This window comes from Barbus barbus (genome assembly GCF_936440315.1).
Source record: "Barbus barbus genome assembly, chromosome: 31".
Classification (NCBI taxonomy): Eukaryota; Metazoa; Chordata; class Actinopteri; order Cypriniformes; family Cyprinidae; genus Barbus; species Barbus barbus.
In genome coordinates this window covers 3670590-3685071 of record NC_136759.1, presented here as the reverse complement: position 1 = coordinate 3685071, position 14482 = coordinate 3670590, and the positions used below count along the sequence as shown (strand labels likewise).

The window sequence follows — 14482 nt, the reverse complement described above, 5'->3', positions numbered from 1 at the left end:
GATATATAACTGGAACTTCTCCCACCCCGCAGGAGTCTGTTTAACACTAATTTGGTCATTGCAATGGAAAAGTGCCAGGATGCTGTGCTGCTGAGCTTTCAGGAAATCATTTTCCCACCTTAGACCAGAAGTGCCATAAACATCGAGGACCACCATAGAGGTACAATGTTAAATTTGTAGAAATGTACCAACAGTTACATAAATTATTGGTCAAAAGAAATTTATCTCTGTTTGAACCATTGGATCAAAAAATTTTATGATTTCACTCACTTAAGTATGACATACTTCAACTATTCAGTATTTTTTAAAGAAATTAATACTTTTATTTTAGGAGGCATTAGATTGCTCAAAAGTTAGATTAAAGTTTTTTTATAATGATACAAAATATTTCAAATAAATGCTGATATTTAGAATTTTCTATTCATCAAAAAATATCACGGTTTTCACAAAAATATGAATCCGCACAACTGTTTTATAACATTAATAATAATAAGAAATCTTTGAGCATACTAGAAGAATTTCTGAAGGATGCTGTGGCTTAAAATTCACAGAAATAAATTAAATAGTTCAAATAGAAAACAGCTATTTAAAATTGTAATAATATTTCACAACGTTAATGTTTTTACTTTATAGGCCTGTTTGATCAAATAAATGCAGGCTTGCAGAGCAGAAGAGACTTCTTTCAGAAACATTGAAAAATCTTATGACCCCAAACTTTTAGCTTAGATCAAATTATTTTATTAATTTCACTTAAAAAAACATAAATCAATAAAAAAACAGTAAAAAATACTTTTTTAAATATCATATTAAACTGTAAAATTAATAGAATATTAATAAGATTTGTTTTTTTTATGCATAAAAATTTGCTTTAAAAAACAGTTAAATCTGTGCAATGATATGTCTAATATTAGAATATCAGAAGTAAGTCACAAGGGACACAAAAGGCAGTTTCCTGTGGATGGCCCTGATTCTTTGACATAGTTTTATCATTTTTATCCACGCACAGATTTTTCCTCCGAAATCTGCACATTGTGTATTTTTCTTTTGAGGGAATGAGTGATTCTGCTAAATCAGGTATTGTTTGGCATGTGGTTGGGAGGTTTTCTGGATGGTCTGAACGGAAGGACATTGACTGTCCCTCAGTTCAACTCTGGCTGTGTTCACGATTTATTTTTATTAATCCGCAGATTGTCAGTGGGATTGTGATGGCATTTGGCACAAATATGGAAATGCATCATTGCTTTTGTGGGACATTTTGATTGGCCCTGTATTTGCAAAACAAGGACACTTGATTATTTTATGACACTATGTTGAAGGAATAATTCACCCAAAAATTCTGTAATTTTTTTCCTCACCCTCATGTCGTTCAAAACTGTTTCCTGTTAACGTTCTGTGCAAGACAAAATGACTAATTTGCAGATGGACTATTTTGACGTTGTTTTTATACTTTTATGGACCTTGACATTGCAATTTACTATTCAGTCAATGGAACAGTCACAAGCCTCCCGGTTTTCATCCAAAATATCTTAAATTGTGTTCCAAGGACAAACGAAGCTTGTACGGGTTTGGAACAACATGGGGGTAAGTGATTAATGACAAAATCTTCATTTTGGGGTGGAGTATCCCTTTAAGGAATGGTTCACCCAAAAATCTAAATATGCTGATTTTTTTAACCCTCAGGTCATCCAAGATGTAGATGTAGATTCTTCATCAGATTTGGATAAATGTAGCATTGCATCACTTGCTCACCAGTGGATCCTCTGCAGTGAATGGGTGCCGTCAGAATGAGAGTCCAAACAGCTGATAAAAACATCACAATAATCCACAAGTAATCCACTCCACTCCAGTCCATGCTACATTTCTCCAAATCTATTCCTGTGACGAAGTAAACTCATCTGCATCTTATTTTTTTAAGCCAATTTTCATTTGTGGGTGAACTTTTCCTTTAAGACACAAGCATTTCTGATCTCAAAATCGTATACCAGAACAACTTCACCTTTGTCCTGCCACACTGCAGTAATCAGCGTGCAGTCATGCTGCCTAAAGTCACGTGACTCTGCAGAAACACCCCCTTCCTCTGGTGCTCTGTGTGCAATCATGATTGTGGAAGAAGATCAGCCCATCTCATGCCAACATATCATCGGTTGCCTGAGCGTTTACATGACATGTTCTGGCTAGTTTGCATTCATAGCGACAGATTGCTTTGATGTATATTGGAGAGAAGGAGAAGGAGAAGAAGGAGATGAGATGGAGTCTGCTGGGGATCTTCACTAATGATCTCCAGTATGCTCCGGCCAATCCCTTTCATCTGGTCCCTAATACTGAGGCTGACTCTTTGTTGTTTCAGATCGAGCCCAGCAGGACTGTAATAAATATTTCTTTTTCTTCTTAAGCCCTAATTGAAGTGAGGTATGGCCGGTAAGCATCCTCTACTCCATGCTTATTCGGCATGTTGTTTCTACCAGAGAGGAAAAGACTGAAGATCAGATCTTAGTAAGCCAACATGGCTGGTATTTATTAGGGATTTGAAGCAGAATCTCGGATATTGAAGGTTCCTGTACATATTCGGCAGGTGTTGCTTCCTAACAAGAATCTCACAAGTTCAATCCAGGGTTTCTGGAACATCTGAGTCATCTTCTCAACCCTTTCAGACTCTCAGAATATAAACAAAAATATAAAAATTCTTGTTTTTCTTCATATTTAGTGACTAATGTTAACAAACATTATTATTCTAAATGGGTGGGTAAAAAACATTATATTTCAGTAATTGTATATACATTACTGTGCAGATGTGAGTGAAGTGACATTCAGCCAAGTATGGTGACCCATACTCGGAATTCGTGCTCTGCATTTAACCCATCCAATGTGCACACACACAGCAGTGAACACACACACACACCGTGAACACACACCCGGAGCAGTGGGCAGCCATTTATGCTGCGGCGCCCGGGGAGCAGTTGGGGTTCGGTGTCTTGCTCAAGGGCACCTCAGTCGTGGTATTGAGGGTGGAGAGAGCGCTGGACATTCACTCCCCCACCTACAATTCCTGCCGGCCCGAGACTTGAACCCGCGAGTTCTTTTTTTTAGTGTTTTTAGTATTTTTGTGTTGCTCTTCTGCTCACCAAGGCTGCATTTATTTGATCAAAAATGTAATATTGTGTAATATTATTAAAATTTAAAATGACTGTTTTCTATTGTAACATGTTTAAAATGTAATTTATTCCTGTTATCAAAGCTGAATTTTCAGCATCATTACTCCAGTCTTCAGTGTCACATGATCCTTCAGAAATCATGCTGATTTGCTGCTCAAGAAACATTTAATTCTTATCAATGTTGAAAACTTTTTTTTTCATGCTTCTTTGAGGAATGAGACGTTGAAAAAATGTATTTGAAATAGAAATATTTAAAAAAAAATATTTCAATAAAATTTTTATTTTTATTTTAACTTTAAAAATATTTAGTGTTTTAAACAAATATCTTTACTATCTTTACTGTCACTTTTGATCAATTTAATGCATCTTTGCTGAATAAAAATAGTAGTTTTAATTAATTTACAATTGACCACAAACTTCTGAATAGTCAATTATACATAAAGCTATAAAAAAAACAATTAGAAATGCGTTTTGAAATACTTTTATATTTAAAGAAATTTTTTGTTTATCACACAGATCCCACACAGTACCTACATGGACTTGGCTGTATTATGGTTGACTATTGATTACAGTTACATTTAATGTTTACTTTTTCATCTACAACTTTTTAATGGATATATAGTAGAAAGTGATAAGAAGGTATTGGCAAAATCACAAGCTGGACTCAGACCTGTGCCACATGCTATATACTTAACTACTGCACCACTAAATCTGATCATTAACTATTGCTATTGTTGATACTTAGATTTAGGGTTACGCAAAGTATTGAATTTAGTCTCTTTCTGCACCATTTATGCAGTAGGCATTAATGACAACAGCAATCCGAGCTTTTCTAAGCAGTTTTCATCTGCTGCTTAATAAAAAAAAATGGTGAAAAGTTTCTTCACAGAACGGCGCCATGACATTATTACAGTTTTATCTTGATAAGACAAAACATATAAATCATGCAAAGCAAACAAATGCTTGCGGTCACATGAGAGGTGCAGTGTTTCTCATCCCCGTCATGTTTTACAATCAGACAAGAATGTGATTCCCAAGTCACATCATGTTTCTGTGCATCTTTTTGCTAGGCCAGGGCATTGTTTCCAGTGTTATGAATATATATCGTCTCTGAACGTGATTCCAAATAGCTGTGAGCAAATTTGGAGTGCATTTCCGTGCAGCTGGCGCGTCGATGATTTTAAATGAAAATCCCAGTTAAGCTGCTAGCTTTAGCATTCGGTGTAAGTCTCTCTCCTGGGTGATTGAAATATTGTGAATTCAGGAACAGTATACAGCTTCTCTGTGGGAACACTGATGTGTTTTGTCTCAGTCGGGGATGCGTTATTGAATTCCTCAGTGACTGACATCAGACAGGCTAATGCAAACACGGCAGACGGCGAAGGTAAAGTCCCTGACTGTAATTGAAAGTGACACGTGCCGCCTCAGTTTGAAGAAGGATGTTGCATTTGTTTGTTCTTTGCTGGTTTTAGGGGTGATGTTCCACATTAGCCGATTGAGGAAACTGGTTTTAGGTTGGCATACTGATGAAGTTTAGCTCAGTTTCACACACAACGGTCACATATTATTATTATGCATTTTTCTGTGTAAATTGTTCACAAATGCAGTTTGATAATTTTTTATATTGAATTTGACCAGTCAAGCAATCAATTTACTAGGGCTGTAATCAACCAAAGAAAATCTTGGTCGACTGAAGTCCTGAAACTTTCGACTAAAAATCGACTAAAAATGACGTTGTGGAGAAAAAAAAAACGTACGTTACATTAATTAGATACACACTGTGCTCAGTACTTGGTAGCCTTATTGTCTGCCTAAATTAATTATAAATAAACATAAAAAACTAATAGGCTATTTGGAGTATATTAAATCGTTTTTGACCTAATTATTTTGCACTGAAATGAGTCTGACACACGAGTCTGTCGTCTCTGACAGCGGTGCATCACGTGCACCTGCGCAATATCATAGCCTGTGATTTCTGAAAACAGTACTATGTTGTCAACTAGTGATATCACAAGAACTTTTGAGGAATGTGCAACATAATTTAGAAAATTATTTTTGTCATATGTTATAAGTATAACTGTCAGACACTATCATTTCAGCCGCTCTGCGCAGCTCGAACAGAGCGAGGCTGAAGATAAGAGCTCAGCTTCGCGGCTGAGACACGAATAGACTTAAAGCTTTTACTCTTAATAAACACAAAAGGCGCGTCCACTTTAATAAAAAAATTATATTTATTAAACAAACAAGAGCAGAAACCAAATAAAGTGCATAACTGAAAAATAAAGCATCTTAGGCTCAAAACTAACACAAACAGTGGGCACAGCGCAATTGCGCAATATTGTGAGAACTGAGAACTGATCGCGCGCTGTGTGAGAACTGAGAAAGTGGAGCACTTCTATCAGAGTGATTCCGCCTATCGCGCCTTCACTAACTTTAAGTTAATCAACAACGAATTGTGACTCCTGGGAAAAACGGGATGTCTGGTCACCCTATCCCTATAACCATTCAGTTGCTGAGGCCATTGTTTCAGATCGCTAGTTTGCGTTTTGGTAGCGTATCCGCCCACTGCGGCTGCCATACTGTGACTAGATATACAAACGCCCCTCATCTGATTGCGATCCAGTGACAGGGACGCACATTTTAAAAGACAAGACAGTCAACTTAGCCTATAGGATGTATTTTGAATGTCCGGTAGTCCTCAAATAACATTTTAGTCCCGTCTCGTCTCGTTAACGAAGACGCGCATACATTTCGTCATAGTTTTTATCATCAGATATTAATTTTATCTCGTCAACTTCTCGTCTTAGTCACAGAAAAAAGGTTCGTTAACGAATATTTTTCGTCGTCCTCTTCGTTAACGAAATTAACACTGGTTCTTTGGAAGGAGACAGCTTCTTGTTTTATTGACACTAGCTTATTATTAAATAAATAATATTCAGCATCAAACCTTCAAGCCTACTTATCTGTCTCTCTTCTCCAGTGGGTTGGGCTAATCCAAAAAAAAAAATGGGGGTGTTCTGAAAACAGACTGTTACCTGTGAAACAGGGGTGCTCTGAAAATACCCCCATTAGCAATTAGTGCTTTCCACCTGATGAAATGAGCGCGGCCAAACTGATGAAATGAGCGCGGCAAAAAATCGACCAATCAGATTTTTGGTCGAACCAGACCGTATCGACCAATTAATCGACTAATCGACTGGGACGTTACAGCCCTACAATTTACAGTTTTACAAATAATTCATGCAGAAATGTGTACTGCTCACTTTTCATGTATGAAGCCTGTTGTGTTCCTGTACTGTAGAGGCAATTTTTATTTTTTTTTACCAGGTGCGTAATTGCTATAAAAGTATTGACACAAAGTTTAGTGAACTTTCTCTCTACCAGTTATAGCTATAGAATCCTTAGCAGTGCTGAGAATGCAACATTTTAGAATGTGTGATGTTTGAAATCCAGTTTGCTCATGGAGAAGTTTTTCGACCCTTGTTTCATTTTTAGTGTATTAGTTGTTATGCTTTTTTTGTTGTGAAATAGATATTTAGTTAAATACATTAGGAGTAATGTACAGTAAGCGAGTCATTATTGCTAAAGAAACCCAAATATGAGATGAATATGAAAAGAAATTCAGGAACATTGAATTCAGCCTCCTTCTTTTTACGGTGGTTTGTTGTTGAGCCTTTATTTTGCAATAATGTTCTTCTAACTAAACATTGTCCCAATTATTGCGCAGCTACTTAACAAAGCAATTAATATATGCACATGAAATGTTCAGTTTAGGAAATTATTTTATTAGTTCACTTGTAAGGACTGTGCAAAGACAAAACTTGACTTTAACTACTGTTCAAAAGTTAAGAATTGTTCATGCTTTTGTAAGTGTCTAATGCTCACCAAGCCTGCATTTATTTGATCAAAAATACAGTAAAAACAGGAATATTTTTAATTATTATTACAATTTCAAAAAACTGTTTTCTATGTGAATTATTACTCCAGTCTTCAGTGTCACATGATCCTTCAGAAATCATTCTAATATGCTGATTTGCTGCTCAAGAATTTGAATTTGTGTAGAAATATTTTGATAAATTTTTCATGAATAAAAGTATTCATTTTATTGTTTCTGATTTATATATTGTGTCATATATTATGTTATTTATGGTTGCAGCATGCCAATCCCTTCAGTTTGGTGTGACTGAATTATTAAGAAGAATATCTCCTTCAGCAATAGGACTTTCTGTCTGGAATTGGGGTCACAGAGGTCATTTCCAATTCTGATACTATATAATTATTATTTCACATATATCCCAACATTACCATATTAAAATGGCCTGAGGATCTGAAGCATCATGAATACTAAACTGCTTTATAATAGATCAGTCCATCCCATAATGAATGATTCGATGCAGAATATGAGAGGTCTCCACGATGGTTCTTAGGAAGCAAACAGCTGATAGTTTATCATGCGGAGAAGACGTGGTGGTCGGTCTGGCATTCCTGTGGGCTCAGACGGACCTGCGTTTACCCTGTTCCTCCTCACAGCGCTGAGAGACTGTCATGTCACGTCTGTCTCTCTCCTCACAAAAACAACACCGACTTGTCTCGTTAAAGCTGATGTGTGTCATTTCTGCACACATCATCGTTAACTTTCACAATGCGTCATATGAAACTGAATAATTGGAAATAATGTAGGGCAGGAATTGATTTTATCCATCAGGATTTGATTGGATCGTGAAAAGTGTGCTATGAATATAACGGGTTCATTTCGTTTCGCTCCACCCATATGGTCTAATGGCGCTTTTCCACTGCATGGTACAGCACGGTACGGTACAGCTCACTTTTGGGGGGTTTTCACTGGGAACAGTACCTGGTACCTGGTACTTTTTTTAGTACCACCTCGGCCAAGGTTCCAAGCGAGCCGTACCGTTACCAAAACGATGTGTAAACTCTGCTGATCACTGATTGGCCGGAGAAAAACGTCACTGCCTGCTCATTGAACTTTTGGCACGAGACACGATAGATTTAAATCAGCACAGCCAGCGAAGGATCGAACGCAACTGTTTTGAATGAGTGCAGCTTTTTAAACAACCAAAAAATGGCTGTGTCGTTGTCTGTTGAGGAAGTACAGACGATCCTCTCTTTGATAGCTGAGGAGCGGATCCAGCGAGAGCGTGATGGAGCGACGCGGAATTAAGATGTTTTTCAGGAGTCACAGCAGTAGAGGCGACACATGAATAATGCCGCCCACTCTAAAGCGGTACTAAACTGCAGTGGAAACGCAAACCGAGCCGAACTGAGCCGTGCCGTGCCGTTCTGAACCGTGTCGAGCCGAGTCGTACCACGCAGTGGAAAAGCACCATCAATTGCAAATTGTTTGAATGCTAAAAGTTATTATTGAGAAAAAGTTATGTATTTATTTAAAAAAAAAATTATATTATTTGTTAATATTATAAAATTAAAATTGTGATATGTATTTTCATTCTTGAAATTATTTAAATATTAATTATACAATTTAAAATGTTTGTTCTTTATTAATTTCACATATTATAATTTATTCACTTTTATTTTTTATTTAATATTATTTTATGCTATTATTAATGTTTATTTGTAATAATTATTCAGAAATTGTTTGTATATTTTATTGAATATTAATTAGTGAATTAAACATGAGTTCATACTGATTTTAAATAAATTACTCTAATGGTGGAAAAGCCAACAATTTTTTCTTTCTTCCTCCTTTCTCAATCTCTGTTTCTCTTTCTGTTTCTCTCTCTCACTCTGTGTTTTATTTGGAGAAAGTAACCAGCTTTTTATTAACTATTATGGAATTGTTAACCAGATTTATTATAAATTATTATGGGATTGTTGAGATTTATTTATTCTATTGTTTTTGGCAATATTATGGAATTATTAAGCTTTTTAGTCTCATTTTTTAATAATAATCATGGGATTATTAGCATTAGGGATGTAATGATTCACTCAACTCACGATTCGATTTGATTCACGATTTTAATTTTTTAATTTTACAAAATTCGATTTAAGAAAAATTATAAATCAAATGTGTCCTTTTATTATTGCTTGGACAAAATGCAGCACGTTTCTTTGTGAAATAGGAATATAACACTATAATAATATACTAATATAGCACTTACACATTATTGCTCTTTTGTTGGTTTTGATTGCTTCAATTTTCCTAATTTTAAGTCGCTTTGGACAAAAGCCTCTGCTAAATAACAAAATGTAAATATCGAGGGTTGAGAACCAGAAGGGAATAAGTGACATTTTTGGTGAAATCGAGATATATACACATCAAATGAAAGCTCTTAATGAGCTCTTTCTACTGGCAAAAGTACAGTCATCCATGAGTGTACACATTTGTATTATAAACAATTGAAATCAGTACACAAAGTCAGATCAAACTATGGTACAATTTTTGTTTGGGCTCTCCTGTAAAGTTGGTGAAATGTCACTTACGCCCTTCTGGTTCTCACCCCTCGATATGATGTAAATGTAAATAACAAAATTAAATAAAAATTTTAAAACATGCTCCAAATCAACTAAGTAACACAAATAAAAGAAATCTCTTCATATAAACAAAATAAGGCTTTGCCTGTTCTCTTTCCATTTAAAATTATATGCAACCACTGTATTTTAATCATGATCTAAATAAAGATGCTGCATACATGTAACATGAGCAGTTTTTAATCTAAATTATATTGTATAATTTCGAAATTTGAAGCAAAAACAGAAAGGTCTGACCTCAGTTTTGTGAAACTACTGTATACATAAAAAATATCTGCATGAAATGAAACAGAAGACAAGCTGAATGAGACGCAGATTCACTCTTTGCTAGCAGGTGGCGCTTAAAGCGTTTCCTTGGTTTCCGCTGTAAACAAAGCAGCAGTACACTTATGAACTTTAATATGCATTATACAGAGGCAAGATGAATAGAAAAAATACCATCTAAACTTTTCTAAAGAGAGTAAGTTCCCCTCAGACATACATTCATATAAACTCCTAGCACTAATTGAATCGCAATTTCTTTAGCATCTCAACCGATTTGAATCGTCACATATTTTAATTGATTTTCAACCGGCTCGCAGTTAATCGTTACATCCCTAATTAGCATGTATTCTTATTTTTTTTATATCAATTTTTTAAATCAAATATGATTTCATATTGTTTTTAAATATGTTACAGTAAGGATGCAAAAGACATTTCTTTCTATCTTCATTCTTTCTTTCTATCTTCTTTCTTTCTTTCTTTCTTTCTTTCTTTCTTTCTCACTCTCTGTTTGTCTCACTGTTTCTCTCTCTCTGTCTCGCTCTGTGTTTTATTTTGGGGAAAGTATTCAGCTGTGGAGTTTGTACAGATTAGGGGTCATAACCTTAGCTGGCAAAGTTAGTCACTTTTAAACGCCATCAGACTAACCGCAGTGTTGAGGTTCTTATTTTAGACAGTTTAATCACAATCGTCTAGACAGGAGGTTGTGCTTCTGAGCTGCGTACAGTCCAGTTCATCTGTTTGAGCGTATCGCCCCCTCCGCAGCGCGCCGTCACTGGGTTATATCAACCAGCCAACACCGCTCTCAATCTGGCCCCGGGCGTCTGCGCTGCTATGTATGCAAAGCAGCTCGCAGATCACATGATCAGAGTGATGGAACAGCTTCTTGCTACCAAACACTGTGGCCACTACCTGGCGTACTAGAATACCTACACAAGGTGTGTGTGTGTGCATGTTTATGTGGTTTATGAGGACACAAATTTGTATAATGACATGGGTATGACAGAGGTATTACAATATGAATGTGGTTTATGAGGACACTGCCTATGTCCCCGTAATTCAAAAGGCTTAAAAAACATACTAAATGGTGTTTTTTTTTTTATCTAAAAATGCACAAAGTCTCCTGTGAGGGCTAAGTTTAGGTGTAGGGTTGGTGTAGGGCAATAGCACACACAGTTTGCTCAGTATAAAAACCATTACACCTATGGAGAGTCCCCATAAACCACAAAAACCAACATGTGTGTGTGTGTGTGTGAGTGTGTTGAAAATGAATTCAGCTCGGGTCGTCATCATTGACGTCTGTGTCTCTCTCCTCCTACAGCTCTGGTGCTATGACAACAACGCTGCTGCCTTCCCACCAATCACACCTCTATCTCCACTGACACATATGCATGCTGTTCTGTCCAAATATTTCAGATTTAACCTCTTCGAGCAAGTATTGTGGCATATGATAGATGTTTTTTGTAGACGTTAATAGTAAGATGATACTAAGTGAGGTTGTGATGGGTGAATGTTACTAACCCTTTTAGGGCCTGAACATGCCTGGGACATAGTTTTACCCTAAAATCAAAAGATAAAAGCACTAAATATTGACAAAATGGAGCCCATTTATAGATGTATTGCGTTGCGGCATTATGTTAGTGAAAATTAAGCACATTAAGGTCATATGTCTATCTCAAAATCAAAAGAAAAAATACTAAATTATATTTTTTTATTTTGCATGATGAAATGGAGCCTATTTATAGATTTACTGCATTGCAACATTATTTTAATGACAATTAAGCACATATTTCAACTCATATCCTCTTTGCTGTAATGCAATAAAAATGCCATTTTCATTGCTTTTATAAAAGTAAAAATTATATTATTTAATATATTTATGCAGCATGGTAAAATTAGTAAAAATGGTAAAAAATAAGCTCATAAAAGTATAGGCCCTAATTAATAATTTGTCTTTTGATTTTGTGGTTAAATGTGCCCTAGACATGTTCTTATTTTGCCGGAGAATTTGCCCTGAGGTGGGCGGAGCTCTGTGGGAAAGGTGTGATAAGTGGGTGGAGTCTGTGTTTGTGAGAGGCGGGGTTGAATTCTTGTGTAAATTTGGTGCTCTCCGCAGGGTCATACCAGATCGTTCAGACAGACCAAAAGGAGTAGAATCACACACATTCCTGCTCCCAATCTCAGTCATTCCGAGACAGAAGGAAAGGGGGAAGGGGAAGGAGGTAAAAAGACTGTGGGAGAGGGGAGGAGAAGAAGGGGGAGATCGCTGAATGGACACAGCCCCCATCCCAAGCTGTTTCAGTTCCCGTCCACTCACGTGGGAGTCAGTATGTTGTAGAGTTGGAGACGGAATGTGGACGGCGCTGCATGAAACATGAGATTTTAGAAAGGACGCGTGTCATTGGGTCATAGGATCGCCCCCTGGGAAGGTAAGACTTTTGTGCGGTTGTTGAGGTGTGGCGGCAGGCTTTGGGTTTGTGTTGATGCGTTTCGGTAGAAGACATGCTGCAGTTTCACGGCTTCAAAGACTCTGGATATCTGTCGAGAGGCAGAGAAAGCAGATAAAAAGGATTTCCCACATCTGAACTGCGCTGTCTGTTCGTCTGACTTTGTCTCTCTTTGACTTGCTCTGTCTGAACATTCAAAGAAGCTTATTGACATGGTAAACAAGGGTTTGCATCGGCAAAACATTAATAACCATTACATGTTTACATGTTTATTTTTGGCTATTATATACTGAACACGGATCTTAAAGTCTTTTTTGTAGATGTGCAAAGCATGTTGGTCACTTTCAGTGGTTTCATAAGTTTATACATCTCTACTTTAGGTTTGTTGTAACTGAGGTTTCATGTATAGCTGGTATATCCGTAGTCATAATATTCCTGATGGAATTTGAGTCATTGTTTCAAATAAATCCTAAAAAATCCTAATGGAATCACATAAGAATTGCATAAGATTGTGTTTGGGTAAAATGCTTCCTTATTATTGTTAAATTCTTTTTGAGTCAGGGTCACTCACAGTCACAACCTGGAAATATAAGGGAATTATATTATTAATATATATATATATATATATTTTTTTTAGATATGTATTTTAAAATTTTCATTCTTTTTTATTTTTAGTTAATTTTTCCAAAATACTTTAGTGTTTTAAATAATCACAAAATATTTCAGTGCAAAGAAATAGCTTTTTAAGAGCAAAATTTTTCTATAAAATATATTTTTAATTCCTTATCCAGTTTTTGAGAATAACCGGAAAAGTTATTTACTTGTTGAGTCATATTGCATGCTGCGTAGTCTTTATCAGAACTTTGCTGGTATATTATTTTAATGCCTTTCTACTAGAGTTTAAAGAAAGATGTAGGAGTTTTAAAACCCTGAAAGATTTGCTTTAAAGTCCTTGTGATGTTTTACATGGATATTTGATCCGATTGGGAACCTAATAGTCCTATAATCTGTTTTTAAGATCTACTTGTTGGTTGCTGGAATTCTACATTGGAATTCCTATAGGATACAATTGATGGCAGAAATTCCAACGAAGTTTGTTTGGCTGGGGATATGAGTTTGCATGTGTGACATTTGGATTGTGGTTTGCAAAATAAGTTTTATTTTGCCTTTAGCAAAGTTGCATGTCTTAATAATGCTGCTTTTCCAATTGCCTGTTGCATATTATATACATCCTGAATGAACAAAGCTCATTTAAAACGTTGTTTTCTTCCACCTGTGATCTCGAATGCTAATTTAACTGGTAGTTAATGACAGAACATCAACACGAAAATGCAGGCTTTCCGCGAGTGTCAGATGCCGTAAACAGTTCATGCGTTTGTCGTTAGAATGACAAAGTTCCTGTGCTGCTGCTATTGTGTAGCTGTGTGAGGAAGATGATGAATTGCAAATGTGCGAGTCGGTCAGATTCAAGGAGAATCCCCTCTGAGCGTGTCCTGGTGTGAAGGACTTTAGACGGGCTGACTTCATTCGCTCTGAATAGCCTGAGAAAAGGAAAGGCGGAAAGACAGAAGGAATCTCTCATCTGCTGGTATACAGATGGAAATGAATCAGCCATCCGCATTCGGGCAGGACAGGAGGTCAGAGCTGGTGGACGCAGCTGTGAAGTGCATTGCATCATACGAGAGCCAGTAGAGAACACATATGGAGAGTGGAAAAACTTAAAGCTAGTTTGAGTCACAAGCAAGGTCAGATTTGGGCCAAAAGTGACTAAAATGGGGTGTCAAAAGGTCCCTTTTGCAAATTCTTGCTGTCTAACATTTCATATAGAGGAGACCAGGGTTAGTTGTCTCGTTTTTACATTAGTTTCTTGGTCTGTTTCACCATTATTGATCAGGAGTTTAGATTCACAATTAATTGAAAACACATTGACCCTTTGTGACAACATGCCCAGTATTCTTCTTGTCTAACATTTAATATACAGGAGACCGGGGCTAGTTGTCACACTTTTTACTTTAGTTTCTTGGTTTATTTTTGAAAATCTGATTCTGAGAGACCATTATGGTCTCACTATGGATCAGGAGTTTATATTCACAATTGAATGAAAACGCATTG

At 36.4% G+C, this 14482-nt stretch overlaps 1 protein-coding gene across 1 annotated transcript in view; it reads left to right on the top strand.

Annotated features, from left to right (window-relative positions):
- Positions 1 to 12048: 12048 nt before the first annotated feature.
- LOC306851599 (rho guanine nucleotide exchange factor TIAM1-like) overlaps positions 12049 to 14482 on the top strand; it is a gene marked incomplete at its 3' end in the record, with an annotated part of 61948 nt that continues 59514 nt past the window's right edge. The window contains exon 1 of the mRNA XM_079387981.1: positions 12049 to 12352. The remainder of the gene's footprint in view (positions 12353 to 14482) is intronic.